This window comes from Panulirus ornatus, chromosome 2, assembly GCF_036320965.1.
Source record: "Panulirus ornatus isolate Po-2019 chromosome 2, ASM3632096v1, whole genome shotgun sequence".
NCBI lineage: Eukaryota > Metazoa > Arthropoda > Malacostraca > Decapoda > Palinuridae > Panulirus > Panulirus ornatus.
The window spans coordinates 32,901,688-32,917,856 of NC_092225.1; the positions used below are offsets into that span (position 1 = coordinate 32,901,688).

The following is a 16,169-nucleotide window of genomic DNA, read 5'->3' on the forward strand; positions in this document are numbered from 1 at the left end:
GGTGAGAGTAAGTGAGCTTGGGAAGGAGACTTGCATGAGGAAGTACCAAGAGAGACTGAGTAGAGAAAGGAAAAAGATGAAAACAAAGGACATAAGGGGACTGGGGCAGGAATGGGATGTATTTAGGGAAGCAGTGATGACTTGCGCAAAAGATGCTTGTGGCATGAGAAGCATGGGAGGTGGGCTAATTAGAAAGGGTAGTGAGTGGTGGGATGAAGAAGTAAGATTATTCGTGAAACAGAAGAGAGAGGCATATGGATGAGTTTTGCAGGGAAATAGTGCAAATGACTGGGAGATGTATAAAAGAAAGAGGCAGGATGTCAAGAGAAAGGTGCAAGAGGTGAAAAAGAGGGCAAATGAGAGTTGGGGGGAGAGAGTACCATTAAATTTTAGGGAGAATAAAAAGATGCTCTGGAAGGAAGTAAATAAAGTGCATAAGACAAGAGAACAAATGGAAGCATCGGTGAAGGTTCCCCTGGGGACAATGGGGAGGTAATAACAAGTAGTAATGATGTCAGAAGATGATGGAGTGAGTATTTTGAAGGTTTGTTGAATGTGTTAGAGTGGCAGATATAGGGTGTTTTGGTCGAGGTGGTGTGCAAAGTGAAAGGGTCAGGGAGAATGGTTTGGAAACAGATAAGAGGTAATGAAAGCTTTGCAGAAAATGAAAGTCGGGAAGGCGGCAGTTTTGGATGATATTCCTTTGGAATTCATTAAAAAAGGAAGTGACTGTGCTGCTAACTGGATGGTGAGGATATTCAATGTATGTATGGCTCATGGTGAAGTGCCTGAGAACTGGCAGAATGCTTGCATAGTGCCATTGTACAAAGGCAAAGGGGGTAAAGGTGAGTGTTCAAATTACAAGGGTATAAGCTTGTTGAGTATTCCCGGGAAATTATTTGGGAGGGTATTGATTGAGAGGGTGAAGGCATGTACAGAGCATCAGATTGAGGTAGAGCAGTATGGTTTCAGAAGTGGTAGAGGATGTGTGGTTCAGGTGTCTGATTTGAAGAATTTATGTGAGAAATACTTAGAAAAGCAAATGGATTTGTATGTAGCATTTATGGATCTGGAGAAGGCATATGATAGAGTTGATGGAGACGCTCTGTGGATGGTATTAAGAATACGTGGAGTGGAAGGCAAGTTGTTAAAAGCAGTGAAAAGTTTTTATCGAGGGTGTAAGGCAGGATACATATATATACACACACAGGCATATACATATATACACATGTACTTAATTCATAATATCTACACATGTACTTAATTCATACTATCTGCCTTTATTCCTTCCCATCGCCATCTCGCCACAATGAATTAACAACCCCCTCCCCCCTCATGTGTGCGAGGTAGCCCTAGGAAAAGACAACAAAGGCCACATACGTTCACACTCAATCTCTAGCTGTCATGTAATAATGCACTGAAACCACAGCTCCCTTTCCACATCCAGGCCCCACAGAACTTTCCATGGTTTACCCAAGACGCTTCACATGCCCTGGTTCAATCCACTGACAGCACGTCAACGCGGGTATACCGCATCGTTCCAAATCAATCTATTCCTTCCCCGCCTTTCACCCTCCTGCATGTTCAGGCCCCGATCACTCAAAATCTTTCTCATTCCATCTTTCCACTCCAATTTGGTCTCCCACTTCTCCTCGTTCCCTCCACCTCTGACACATATATCCTCTTGGTCAATCTTTCCTCACTCATTCTCTCCATGTGACCAAACCATTTCAAAACACCTTCCTCTGCTCTCTCAACCAAACTCTTTTTATTACCACACATCTCTCTTACCCTATTATTACTAACTCGATCAAACCACCTCACACCACATATTGTACTCAAACAACTCATTTCCAGCACATCCACCCTCCTCCGCACAACTCTATCCATAGCCCACGCCTCGCATCCATATAACATTGTTGGAACCACTATTCCTTCAAACATATCCACTTTTGCTTCCCAAGATAATATTCTCGACTTCCACACATTCTTAAACGCTCCCAGAACATTTGCCCCCTCCCCCACCCTATGATTCACTTCCGCTTCCATGGTTCCATCCGCTGCCAAATCCAAATCCACTCCCAGATATCTAAAACACTTCACTTCCTCCAGTTTTTCTCCATTCAAACTTACCTCCCAATTGACTTGACCCTCAACCCTCAACTTTCTTCTTTCACACACTTTACCAAACTCAGTCACCAGCTTCTGCAGTTTCTCACATGAATCAGCCACCAGCACTGTATCATCAGCGAAAAATAACTGACTCACTTCCCAAGCTCTCTCATCCACAACAGACTGCATACTTGCCCCTCTTTCCAAAACTCTTGCATTCACCTCCCTAACAACCCCATCCATCCATAAACAAATTAAACAACCATGGAGACATCACACACCCCTGCCGCAAACCTACATTCACTGAGAACCAATCACTTTCCTCTCTTCCTACACATACACATGCCTTACATCCTCGATAAAAACTTTTCACTGCTTCTAACAACTTGCCTCCCACACCATATATTCTTAATACCTACCTTCCACAGAGCATCTCTATCAACTCTTTCATATGCCTTCTCCAGATCCATAAATGCTACATACAAATCCATTTGCTTTTCTAAGTATTTCTCATACATTCTTCAAAGCAAACACCTGATCCACACATCCTCTACTACTTCTGAAACCAAACTGCTCTTCCCCAATCTGATGCTCTGTACATGCCTTCACCCTCTCAATCAATACCCTCCCATATAATTTCCCAGAAATACTCAACAAACTTATACCTCTGAAATTTGAGCACTCACTTTTATCCCCTTTCCCTTTGTACAATGGCACTATGCAAGCATTCCGCCAATCCTCAGGCACCTCACCATGAGTCATACATACATTAAATCACCTTACCAACCAGTCAACAATACAGTCATCCACTTTTTTAATAGATTCCACTGCAATACCATCCAAACCCGCTGACTTGCCGGCTTTCATCTTCCACAAAGCTTTTGCTACCTCTTCTCTGTTTACCAAATCATTTTCCCTAACCCTCTCACTTTGTACACCACCTCGACCAAAACACCCTATATCTGCCACTCTATCATCAAACACATTCAACAAAACTTCAAAATACTCACTCCATCTCCTTCTCACATCACCAATACTTGTTATCACCTCCCCATTAGCCCACATCACTGAAGTTCCCATTTGTTCCCTCGTCTTACGAACTTTATTTACCTCCTTCCAGAACATCTTTTTATTCTCCCTAAAATTTAATGATACTCTCTCACCCCAACTCTCATTTGCCCTCTTTTTCACCTCTTGCACCTTTCTCTTGACCTCCTGCCTCTTTCTTTTATACATCTCCCACTCATTTGCATTATTTCCCGGCAAAAATTGTCCAAATGCCTCTCTCTTCTCTTTCACTAATAATCTTACTTCTTCATCCCATCACTCACTGCCCTTTCTATGGCCCCCCTCCCACGCTTCTCATGCCAAAGGCATTTTTTGCGCAAGCCATCACTGCTTCCCTAAACACATCCCATTCCTCCCCAACTCTCCTTACGTCCTCTGTCCTCATCTTTTTCCATTGTGTACTCAGTCTCTCCTGGTACTTCCTCACACAAGTCTCCTTCTCAAGCTCACTTACTCTCACCATTCTTTTCACCCCAACATTCTCTCTTCTTTTCTGAAAACCTCTACAAATCTTCACCTTCACCTCCACAAGATAATGATCAGACATCCCTCCAATTGCACCTCTCAGCACATTAACATCCAAAAGTATCTCTTTTGCATGCCTATCAATTAACACATAATCCCTCCAGTTGCACCTCTCAGCACATTAACATCCAAAATCCTCTCTTTTGCGCGCCTATCAATTAACACATAATCCAATAACGCTCTCTGGCCATCTCTCCTACTTACATACGTATACTTATGTATATCACTCTTTTTAAATCAGGTATTCCTATTCACCAGTCCTTTTTCAGCACATAAATGTACAAGCTCTTCACCATTTCCATTTACAACACTGAACACCCCATGTACACCAATTATTCCCTCAACTGCCACATTACTCACCTCTGCATTCAGATCACCCATCACTACAACCCAGTCTTGTGCATCAAAACTACTGACACACTCACTCAGCTGCTCCTAAAACACTTGCCTCTCCCCTCATTTTTTTTTTTAATTTTCCAAAAGAAGGAACAGAGGAGGGGGCCAGGTGAAGATATTCCCCAGAGGCCCAGTCCTCTGTTCTTAACGCTACCTTGCTTATGCGGGAAATGGCGAATAGTTTGAAAGAAAAATAAATATATATTTCAAACTATTCGCCATTTCCCGCGTTAGCGAGGTAGCGTTAAGAACAGAGGACTGGGCCTTTGAGGGAATATCCTCACCTGGAACCCTTCTCTGTTCCTGCTTTTGGAAAATATATATATATATATATATATATATATTTTTTTTTTCATACTTCGTCGCTGTCTCCCGCGTCTGCGAGGTAGCGCAAGGAAACAGACGAAAGAAATGGCCCAACCCACCCCCATACACATGTATATACATACGTCCACACACGCAAATATACATACCTACACAGCTTTCCATGGTTTACCCCAGACGCTTCACATGCCTTGATTCAATCCACTGACAGCACATCAACCCCGGTATACCACATCGCTCCAATTCACTCTATTCCTTGCCCTCCTTTCACCCTCCTGCATGTTCAGGCCCCGATCACACAAAATCTTTTTCACTCCATCTTTCCACCTCCAATTTGGTCTCCCTCTTCTCCTTGTTCCCTCCACCTCCGACACATATATCCTCTTGGTCAATCTTTCCTCACTCATCCTCTCCATGTGCCCAAACCACTTCAAAACACCCTCTTCTGCTCTCTCAACCACGCTCTTTTTATTCCCACACATCTCTCTTACCCTTACGTTACTCACTCGATCAAACCACCTCACACCACACATTGTCCTCAAACATCTCATTTCCAGCACATCCATCCTCCTGCGCACAACTCTATCCATAGCCCACGCCTCGCAACCACACAACATTGTTGGAACCACTATTCCTTCAAACATACCCATTTTTGCTTTCCGAGATAATGTTCTCGACTTCCACACATTCTTCAAGGCCCCCAGAATTTTCGCCCCCTCCCCCACCCTATGATCCACTTCCGCTTCCATGGTTCCATCCGCTGCCAGATCCACTCCCAGATATCTAAAACACTTCACTTCCTCCAGTTTTTCTCCATTCAAACTCACCTCCCAATTGACTTGACCCTCAACCCTACTGTACCTAACAACCTTGCTCTTATTCACATTTACTCTTAACTTTCTTCTTCCACATACTCTACCAAACTCAGTCACCAGCTTCTGCAGTTTCTCACATGAATCAGCCACCAGTGCTGTATCATCAGCGAACAACAACTGACTCACTTCCCAAGGTCTCTCATCCCCAACAGACTTCATACTTGCCCCTCTTTCCAAAACTCTTGCATTTACCTCCCTAACAACCCCATCCATAAACAAATTAAACAACCATGGAGACATCACACACCCCTGCCGCAAACCTACATTCACTGAGAACCAATCACTTTCCTCTCTTCCTACACGTACACATGCCTTACATCCTCGATAAAAACTTTTCACTGCTTCTAACAACTTTCCTCCCACACCATATATTCTTAATACCTTCCATAGAGCATCTCTATCAACTCTATCATATGCCTTCTCCAGATCCATAAATGCTACATACAAATCCATTTGCTTTTCTAAGTATTTCTCACATACATTCTTCAAAGCAAACACCTGATCCACACATCCTCTACCACTTCTGAAACCACACTGCTCTTCCCCAATCTGATACTCTGTACATGCCTTCATCCTCTCAATCAATACCCTCCCATATAATTTACCAGGAATACTCAACAAACTTATACCTCTGTAATTTGAGCACTCACTCTTATCCCCTTTGCCTTTGTACAATGGCACTATACACGCATTCCGCCAATCCTCAGGCACCTCACCATGAGTCATACATACATTAAATAACCTTACCAACCAGTCAACAATACAGTCACCCCCTTTTTTAATAAATTCCACTGCAATACCATCCAAACCTGCCGCCTTGCCGGCTTTCATCTTCCGCAAAGCTTTCACTACCTCTTCTCTGTTTACCAAATCATTTTCCCTAACCCTCTCACTTTGCACACCACCTCGACCAAAACACCCTATATCTGCCACTCTATCATCAAACACATTCAACAAACCTTCAAAATACTCACTCCATCTCCTTCTCACATCACCACTACTTGTTATCACCTCCCCATTTGCGCCCTTCACTGCAGTTCCCATTTGCTCCCTTGTCTTACGCACTTTATTTACCTCCTTCCAGAACATCTTTTTATTCTCCCTAAAATTTAATGATACTCTCTCACCCCAACTCTCATTTGCCCTTTTTTTCACCTCTTGCACCTTTCTCTTGACCTCCTGTCTCTTTCTTTTATACATCTCCCACTCAGTTGCATTTTTTCCCTGCAAAAATCGTCCAAATGCCTCTCTCTTCTCTTTCACTAATATTCTTACTTCTTCATCCCACCACTCACTACCCTTTCTAATCAACCCACCTCCCACTCTTCTCATGCCACAAGCATCTTTTGCGCAATCCATCACTGATTCCCTAAATACATCCCATTCCTCCCCCACTCCCCTTGCTTCCATTGTTCTCACCTTTTTCCATTCTGTACTCAGTCTCTCCTGGTACTTCCTCACACAGGTCTCCTTCTCAAGCTCACTTACTCTCACCACCCTCTTCACCCCAACATTCACTCTTCTTTTCTGAAAACCCATACAAATCTTCACCTTAGCCTCCACAAGATAATGATCAGACATCCCTCCAGTTGCACCTCTCAGCACATTAACATCCAAAAGTCTCTCTTTCGCACGTCTGTCAATTAACACGTAATCCAATAACGCTCTCTGGCCATCTCTCCTACTTACATAAGTATACTTATGTATATCTCGCTTTTTAAACCAGGTATTCCCAATCATCAGTCCTTTTTCAGCACATAAATCTACAAGCTCTTCACCATTTCCATTTACAACACTGAACACCCCATGTATACCAATTATTCCCTCAACTGCCACTTTACTCACCTTTGCATTCAAATCACCCATCACTATAACCCGGTCTCGTGCTTCAAAACCACTAACACACTCATTCAGCTGCTCCCAAAACACTTGCCTCTCTTGATCTTTCTTCTCATGCCCAGGTGCATATGCACCAATAATCACCCACCTCTCTCCATCAACTTTCAGTTTTACCCATATTAATCGAGAATTTACTTTCTTACACTCTATCACATACTCCCACAACTCCTGTTTCAATATATATATATATATATATATATATATATATATATATATATATATATATATATATATATATATTCTATTTTTTTTATTATACTTTGTCGCTGTCTCCCGCGTTTGCGAGGTAGCGCAAGGAAACAGACGAAAGAAATGGCCCAACCCCCCCCATACACATGTATATACATACGCCCACACACGCAAATATACATACCTACACAGCTTTCCATGGTTTACCCCAGACGCTTCACATGCCTTGATTCAATCCACTGACAGCACGTCAACCCCGGTATACCACATCGCTCCAATTCACTCTATTCCTTGTCCTCCTTTCACCCTCCTGCATGTTCAGGCCCCGATCACACAAAATCTTTTTCATTCCATCTTTCCACCTCCAATTTGGTCTCCCTCTTCTCCTTGTTCCCTCCACCTCCGACACATATATCCTCTTGGTCAATCTTTCCTCACTCATCCTCTCCATATGTCCAAACCACTTCAAAACACCCTCTTCTGCTCTCTCAACCACGCTCTTTTTATTTCCACACATCTCTCTTACCCTTACGTTGCTCACTCGATCAAACCACCTCACACCACACATTGTCCTCAAACATCTCATTTCCAGCACATCCATCCTCCTGCGCACAACTCTATCCATAGCCCACGCCTCGCAACCATACAACATTGTTGGAACCACTATTCCTTCAAACATACCCATTTTTGCTTTCCGAGATAATGTTCTCGACTTCCACACATTCTTCAAGGCCCCCAGGATTTTCGACCCCTCCCCCACCCTATGATCCACCTCCGCTTCCATGGTTCCATCTGCTGCCAGATCCACTCCCAGATATCTAAAACACTTCACTTCCTCCAGTTTTTCTCCATTCAAACTCACCTCCCAATTGACTTGACCCTCAACCCTACTGTACCTAATAACCTTGCTCTAATTCACATTTACTCTTAACTTTCTTCTTTCACACACTTTTCCAAACTCAGTCACCAGCTTCTGCAGTTTCTCACATGAATCAGCCACCAGCGCTGTATCATCAGCGAACAACAACTGACTCACTTCCCAAGCTCTCTCATCCCCAACAGACTTCATATTTGCCCCTCTTTCCAAAACTCTTGCATTTACCTCCCTAACAACCCCATCCATAAACAAATTAAACAACCATGGAGACATCACACACCCCTGCCGCAAACCTACATTCACTGAGAACCAATCACTTTCCTCTCTTCCTACATGTACACATGCCTTACATCCTCGATAAAAACTTTTCACTGCTTCTAACAACTTTCCTCCCACACCATATATTCTTAATACCTTCCACAGAGCATCTCTATCAACTCTATCATATGCCTTCTCCAGATCCATAAATGCTACATACAAATCCATTTGCATTTCTAAGTATTTCTCACATACATTCTTCAAAGCAAACACCTGATCCACACATCCTCTACCACTTCTGAAACCACACTGCTCTTCCCCAATCTGATGCTCTGTACATGCCTTCACCCTCTCAATCAATACCCTCCCATATAATTTACCAGGAATACTCAACAAACTTATACCTCTGTAATTTGAGCACTCACTCTTATCCCCTTTACCTTTGTACAATGGCACTATGCACGCATTCCGCCAATCCTCAGGCACCTCACCATGAGTCATACATACATTAAATAACGTTACCAACCAGTCAACAATACAGTCACCCCCTTTTTTAATAAATTCCACTGCAATACCATCCAAACCTGCTGCCTTGCCGGCTTTCATCTTCCACAAAGCTTTTACTACCTCTTCTCTGTTTACCAAATCATTTTCCCTAACCCTCTCACTTTGCACACCACCTCGACCAAAACACCCTATATCTGCCACTCTATCATCAAACACATTCAACAAACCTTCAAAATACTCACTCCATCTCCTTCTCACATCACCACTACTTGTTATCACCTCCCCATTTGCGCCCCTGTCTTATGCACTTTATTTACCTCCTTCCAGAACATCTTTTTATTCTCCCTAAAATTTAATGATACTCTCTCACCCCAACTCTCATTTGCCCTTTTTTTCACCTCTTGCACCTTTCTCTTGACCTCCTGTCTCTTTCTTTTATACATCTCCCACTCAATTGCATTTTTTCCCTGCAAAAATCGTCCAAATGCCTCTCTCTTCTCTTTCACTAATACTCTTACTTCTTCATCCCACCACTCACTACCCTTTCTAATCAACCCACCTCCCACTCTTCTCATGCCAAAAGCATCTTTTGCGCAATCCATCACTGATTCCCTAAATACATCCCATTCCTCCCCCACTCCCCTTACTTCCATTGTTCTCACCTTTTTCCATTCTGTACTCAGTCTCTCCTGGTACTTCCTCACACAGGTCTCCTTCTCAAGCTCACTTACTCTCACCACCCTCTTCACCCCAACATTCACGCTTCTTTTCTGAAAACCCACACAAATCTTCACCTTAGCCTCCACAAGATAATGATCAGACATCCCTCCAGTTGCACCTCTCAGCACATTAACATCCAAAAGTCTCTCTTTCGCATGCCTGTCAATTAACACGTAATCCAATAACGCTCTCTGGCCGTCTCTCCTACTTACATAAGTATACTTATGTATATCTCGCTTTTTAAACCAGGTATTCCCAATCATCAGTCCTTTTTCAGCACATAAATCTACAAGCTCTTCACCATTTCCATTTACAACACTGAACACCCCATGTATACCAATTATTCCCTCAACTGCCACATTACTCACCTTTGCATTCAAATCACCCATCACTATATATATATATATATATATATATATATATATATATATATATATATATATATATATATATATATATATATATATATCTCGGAAAGCAAAAATGGGTATGTTTGAAGGAATAGTGGTTCCAACAATGCTGTATGGTTGCGAGGCGTGGGCTATGGATAGAGATGTGCGCAGGAGGATGGATGTGCTGGAAATGAGATGTTTGAGGACAATGTGTGGTGTGAGGTGGTTTGATCGAGTAAGTAACGTAAGGGTAAGAGAGATGTGTGGAAATAAAAAGAGCGTGGTTGAGAGAGCAGAAGAGGGTGTTTTGAAATGGTTTGGGCACATGGAGAGAATGAGTGAGGAAAGATTGACCAAGAGGATATATGTGTCGGAGGTGGAGGGAACGAGGAGAAGAGGGAGACCAAATTGGAGGTGGAAAGATGGAGTGAAAAAGATTTTGTGTGATCGGGGCCTGAACATGCAGGAGGGTGAAAGGAGGGCAAGGAATAGAGTGAATTGGAGCGATGTGGTATACAGGGGTTGACGTGCTGTCAGTGGATTGAATCAAGGCATGTGAAGCGTCTGGGGTAAACCATGGAAAGCTGTGTAGGTATCTATATTTGCGTGTGTGGATGTGTGTATGTACATGTGTATGGGGGGGGGTTGGGCCATTTCTTTCGTCTGTTTCCTTGCGCTACCTCGCAAACGCGGGAGACAGCGACAAAGTAAAAAAAAAAAAAAAAAAAAAAAAAAAAAAAAAAAAATATATATATATATGTTTTTTTTGTTTTTTTTTTGCCGCTGTCTCCTGCGTTTGCGAGGTAGCGCAAGGAAACAGACGAAAGAAATGGCCCAACCCACCCCCATACACATGTATATACATACGTCCACAAACGAAAATATACATACCTACACAGCTTTCCATGGTTTACCCCAGACGCTTCACATGCCCTGATTCAATCCACTGACAGCACGTCAACCCCGATATACCACATCGATCCAATTCACTCTATTCCTTGCCCTCCTTTCACCCTCCTGCATGTTCAGGCCCCGATCACACAAAATCTTTTTCACTCCACCTTTCCACCTCCAATTTCGTCTCCCACTTCTCCTCGTTCCCTCCACCTCTGACACATATATCCTCTTGGTCAATCTTTCCTCACTCATTCTCTCCATGTGCCCAAACCATTTCAAAACACCCTCTTCTGCTCTCTCAACCACGCTCTTTTTATTTCCACACATCTCTCTTACCCTTACGTTACTTACTCGATCAAACCACCTCACACCACACATTGTCCTCAAACATCTCATTTCCAGCACATCCATCCTCCTGCGCACAACTCTATCCATAGCCCACGCCTCGCAACCACACAACATTGTTGGAACCACTATTCCTTCAAACATACCCATTTTTGCTTTCCCAGATAATGTTCTCGACTTCCACACATTCTTCAAGGCCCCCAGGATTTTCGACCCCTCCCCCATCCTATGATCCACTTCTGCTTCCATGGTTCCATCCGCTGCCAGATCCACTCCCAGATATCTAAAACACTTCACTTCCTCCAGTTTTTCTCCATTCAAACTTACCTCCCAATTGACTTGACCCTCAACCCTACTGTACCTAATAACCTTGTTCTTATTCACATTTACTCTTAACTTTCTTCTTTCACACACTTTACCAAACTCCGTCACCAGCTTCTGCAGTTTCTCACATGAATCAGCCACCAGTGCTGTATCATCAGCGAACAACAACTGACTCACTTCCCAAGCTCTCTCATCCACAACAGACTTCATACGTGCCCCTCTTTCCAAAACTCTTGCATTCACCTCCCTAACAACCCCATCCATAAACAAATTAAACAACCATGGAGACATCACACACCCCTGCCGCAAACCTACATTCACTGAGAACCAATCACTTTCCTCTCTTCCTACACATACACATGCCTTACATCCTCGATAAAAACTTTTCACTGCTTCTAACAACTTTCCTCCCACACCATATATTCTTAATACCTTCCACAGAGCATCTCTATCAACTCTATCATATGCCTTCTCCAGATCCATAAATGCTACATACAAACCCATTTGCTTTTCTAAGTATTTCTCACATACATTCTTCAAAGCAAACACCTGATCCACACATCCTCTACCACTTCTGAAACCACACTGCTCTTCCCCAATCTGATGCTCTGTACATGCCTTCACCCTCTCAATCAATACTCTCCCATATAATTTACCAGGAATACTCAACAAACTTATACCTCTGAAATTCGAGCACTCACTCTTATCCCCTTTGCCTTTGTACAATGGCACTATGCACGCATTCTGCCAATCCTCAGGCACCTCACCATGAATCATACATACATTAAATAACCTTACCAACCAGTCAACAATACAGTCACCCACTTTTTTAATAGATTCCACTGCAATACCATCCAAACCTGCTGCCTTGCCGGCTTTCATCTTCCGCAAAGCTTTTACTACCTCTTCTCTGTTTACCAAATCATTTTCCCTAACCCTCTCACTTTGCACACCACCTCGACCAAAACACCCTATATCTGCCACTCTATCATCAAACACATTCAACAAACCTTCAAAATACTCACTCCATCTCCTTCTCACATCACCACTACTTGTTATCACCTCCCCATTAGCCCCCTTCACTGAAGTTCCAATTTGCTCCCTTGTCTTACGCACTTTATTTACCTCCTTCCAGAACATCTTTTTATTCTCCCTAAAATTTAATGATACTCTCTCACCCCAACTCTCATTTGCCCTCTTTTTCACCTCTTGCACCTTTCTCTTGACCTCCTGTCTCTTTCTTTTATACATCTCCCACTCAATTGCATTTTTTCCCTGCAAAAATAGTCCAAATGCATCTCTCTTCTCTTTCGCTAATAATCTTACTTCTTCATTCCACCACTCACTACCCTTTCTAATCAACCCACCTCCCACGCTTCGTATGCCACAAGCATCTTTTGCACACTCCATCACTGATTCCCAAAATACATCCCATTCCTCCCGCACTCCCCTTACTTCCATTGTTCTCACCTTTTTCCATTCTGTACTCAGTCTCTCCTGGTACTTCCTCACACAAGTCTCCTTCTCAAGCTCACTTACTCTCACCACCCTCTTCACCCCAACATTCACTCTTCTTTTCTGAAAACCCATACAAATCTTCACCTTAGCCTCCACAAGATAATGATCAGACATCCCTCCAGTTGCATCTCTTAGCACATTAACATCCAAAAGTCTCTCTTTCGCGCGCCTGTCAAGTAACACGTAATCCAATAACGCTCTCTGGCCATCTCTCCTACTTACATACGTATACTTATGTATATCTTGCTTTTTAAACCAGGTATTCCCAATCACCAGTCCTTTTTCAGCACATAAATCTACAAGCTCTTCACCATTTCCATTTATAACACTGAACACCCCAGTGGTTTGGGAATGTCTTGGGAGTGAAGTCAGGGGTTAGTGAGAGGACAAGAGCAAGGGAAGGAGTAGCAGTACTCCTGAAACAGGAGTTGTGGGAGTATGTGATAGAATGTAAGAAAGTAAATTCTCGATTAATATGGGTAAAACTGAAAGTTGATGGAGAGAGATGGGTGATTATTGGTGCATATGCACCTGGGCATGAGAAGAAAGATCATGAGAGGCAAGTGTTTTGGGAGCAGCTGAATGAGTGTGTTAGTGGTTTTGATGCACAAGACCGAGTTACAGAGATGGGTGATTTGAATGCAGAGGTGAGTAATGTGGCAGTTGGTAGAGGATGTGTGGATCAGGTGTTTGCTTTGAAGAATGTATGTGAGAAATACTTAGAAAAGCAAATGGATTTGTATGTAGCATTTATGGATCTGGAGAAGGCATATGATAGAGTTGATAGAGATGCTCTGTGGAAGGTATTAAGAATATATGGTGTGGGAGGCAAGTTGTTAGAAGCAGTGAAAAGTTTTTATCGAGGATGTAAGGCATGTGTACGTGTAGGAAGAGAGGAAAGTGATTGGTTCTCAGTGAATGTAGGTTTGCGGCAGGGGTGTGTGATGTCTCCATGGTTGTTTAATTTGTTTATGGATGGGGTTGTTAGGGAGGTGAATGCAAGAGTTTTGGAAAGAGGGGCACGTATGAAGTCTGTTGTGGATGAGAGAGCTTGGGAAGTGAGTCAGTTGTTGTTCGCTGATGATACAGCTCTGGTGGCTGATTCATGTGAGAAACTGCAGAAGCTGGTGACTGAGTTTGGTAAAGTGTGCGAAAGAAGAAAGTTAAGAGTAAATGTGAATGAGAGCAAGGTTATTAGGTACAGTAGGGTTGAGGGTCAAGTCAATTGGGAGGTAAATTTGAATGTAGAAAAACTGGAGGAAGTAAAGTGTTTTAGATATCTGGGAGTGGATCTGGCAGCGGATGGAACCATGGAAGCGGAAGTGGATCATAGGGTGGGGGAGGGGGCGAAAATCCTGGGAGCCTTGAAGAATGTGTGGAAGTCGAGAACATTATCTTGGAAAGCAAAAATGGGTATGTTTGAAGGAATAGTGGTTCCAACAATGTTGTATGGTTGTGAGGCGTGGGCTATGGATAGAGTTGTGCGCAGGAGGGTGGATGTGCTGGAAATGAGATGTTTGAGGACAATGTGTGGTGTGAGGTGGTTTGATCGAGTAAGTAATGTAAGGGTAAGAGAGATGTGTGGAAATAAAAAGAGCATGGTTGAGAGAGCAGAAGAGGGTGTTTTGAAATGGTTTGGGCACATGGAGAGAATGAGTGAGGAAAGATTGACCAAAAGGATATATGTGTCGGAGGTGGAGGGAACGATGAGAAGTGGGAGACCAAATTGGAGGTGGAAAGAAGGAGTGAAAAAGATTTTGAGTGACTGGGGCCTGAACATGCAGGAGGGTGAAAGGCGGGCAAGGAATAGAGTGAATTGGATTGATATGGTATATCGGGGTTGACGTGCTGTCAGTGGATTGAATCAGGGCATGTGAAGCGTCTGGGGTAAACCATGGAAAGTTGTGTGGGGCCTGGATGTGGAAAGGAAGCTGTGGTTTCGGGCATTATTGTATGACAGCTAGAGACTGAGTGTGAACGAATGGGGCCTTTGTTGTCTTTTCCTAGCGCTACCTCGCACACATGAGGGGGGAGGGGGATGGTATTCCATGTGTGGCGAGGTGGCGATGGGAATGAATAAAGACAGACAGTGTGAATTGTGTGCATGGGTATATATGTATGTGTCTGTGTGTGTATATATATATGTGTACATTGAGATGTACAGGTATGTATATTTGCGTGTGCAGACGTGTATGTATATACATGTGTATGGGGGTGGGTTGGGCCATTTCTTTTGTCTGTTTCCTTGCGCTACCTTGCAAACGCGGGAGACAGCGACAAAGCAAAATAAAAAAATAAAATAATACATCTCAACGTATACATATATATATACACACACAGACATATACATATATACCCATGTACATAATTCATAGTCTACTTTTATTCATTCCCATCGCCACCCCGCCACACATGAAACAACAACCCCCTCCCCCTGCATGTGCGCGAGGTAGCACTAGGAAAAGACAACAAAGGCCACATTCGTTCACACACAGTCTCTAGCTGTCATGTATAATGCACTGAAACCACAGCTCCCTTTCCACATCCAGGCCCCACACAACTTTCCATGGTTTACCCCAGACGCTTCACACGCCCTGGTTCAATCCATTGACAACACATCGACCCCGGTATACCACATTGTTCCAATTCACTCTATTCCTTGCACGCCTTTCACCCTCCTGCATGTTCAGGCCCCGATCACTCAAAATCTTTTTCACTCCATCTTTCCACTTCCAATTATTCTTGGAGTTAATAAAACTTATACTGTGAACTCCTCTACAGTCCCTCAGTCTATCTATATCTATGATGCATGTTCCCTCTAGGAATTCCCATCAAGGAGGAGGCCACAGCAAAAGTGTTTCCACATATTTCTGTCCTTACATGCCTCCCTCACATACACATTCCATGCATTCTACCATTATTTCTCTCCCTCCAGTACTCTTC

At 43.2% G+C, this 16,169-nt stretch overlaps 1 protein-coding gene across 1 annotated transcript in view; it reads right to left on the reverse strand.

The window, feature by feature from the left end:
• Positions 1-16,169, reverse strand: part of LOC139756061 (E3 ubiquitin-protein ligase RNF19B-like) — a 176,795-nt gene that overhangs the window by 131,557 nt on the left and 29,069 nt on the right. The window lies entirely within an intron of this gene.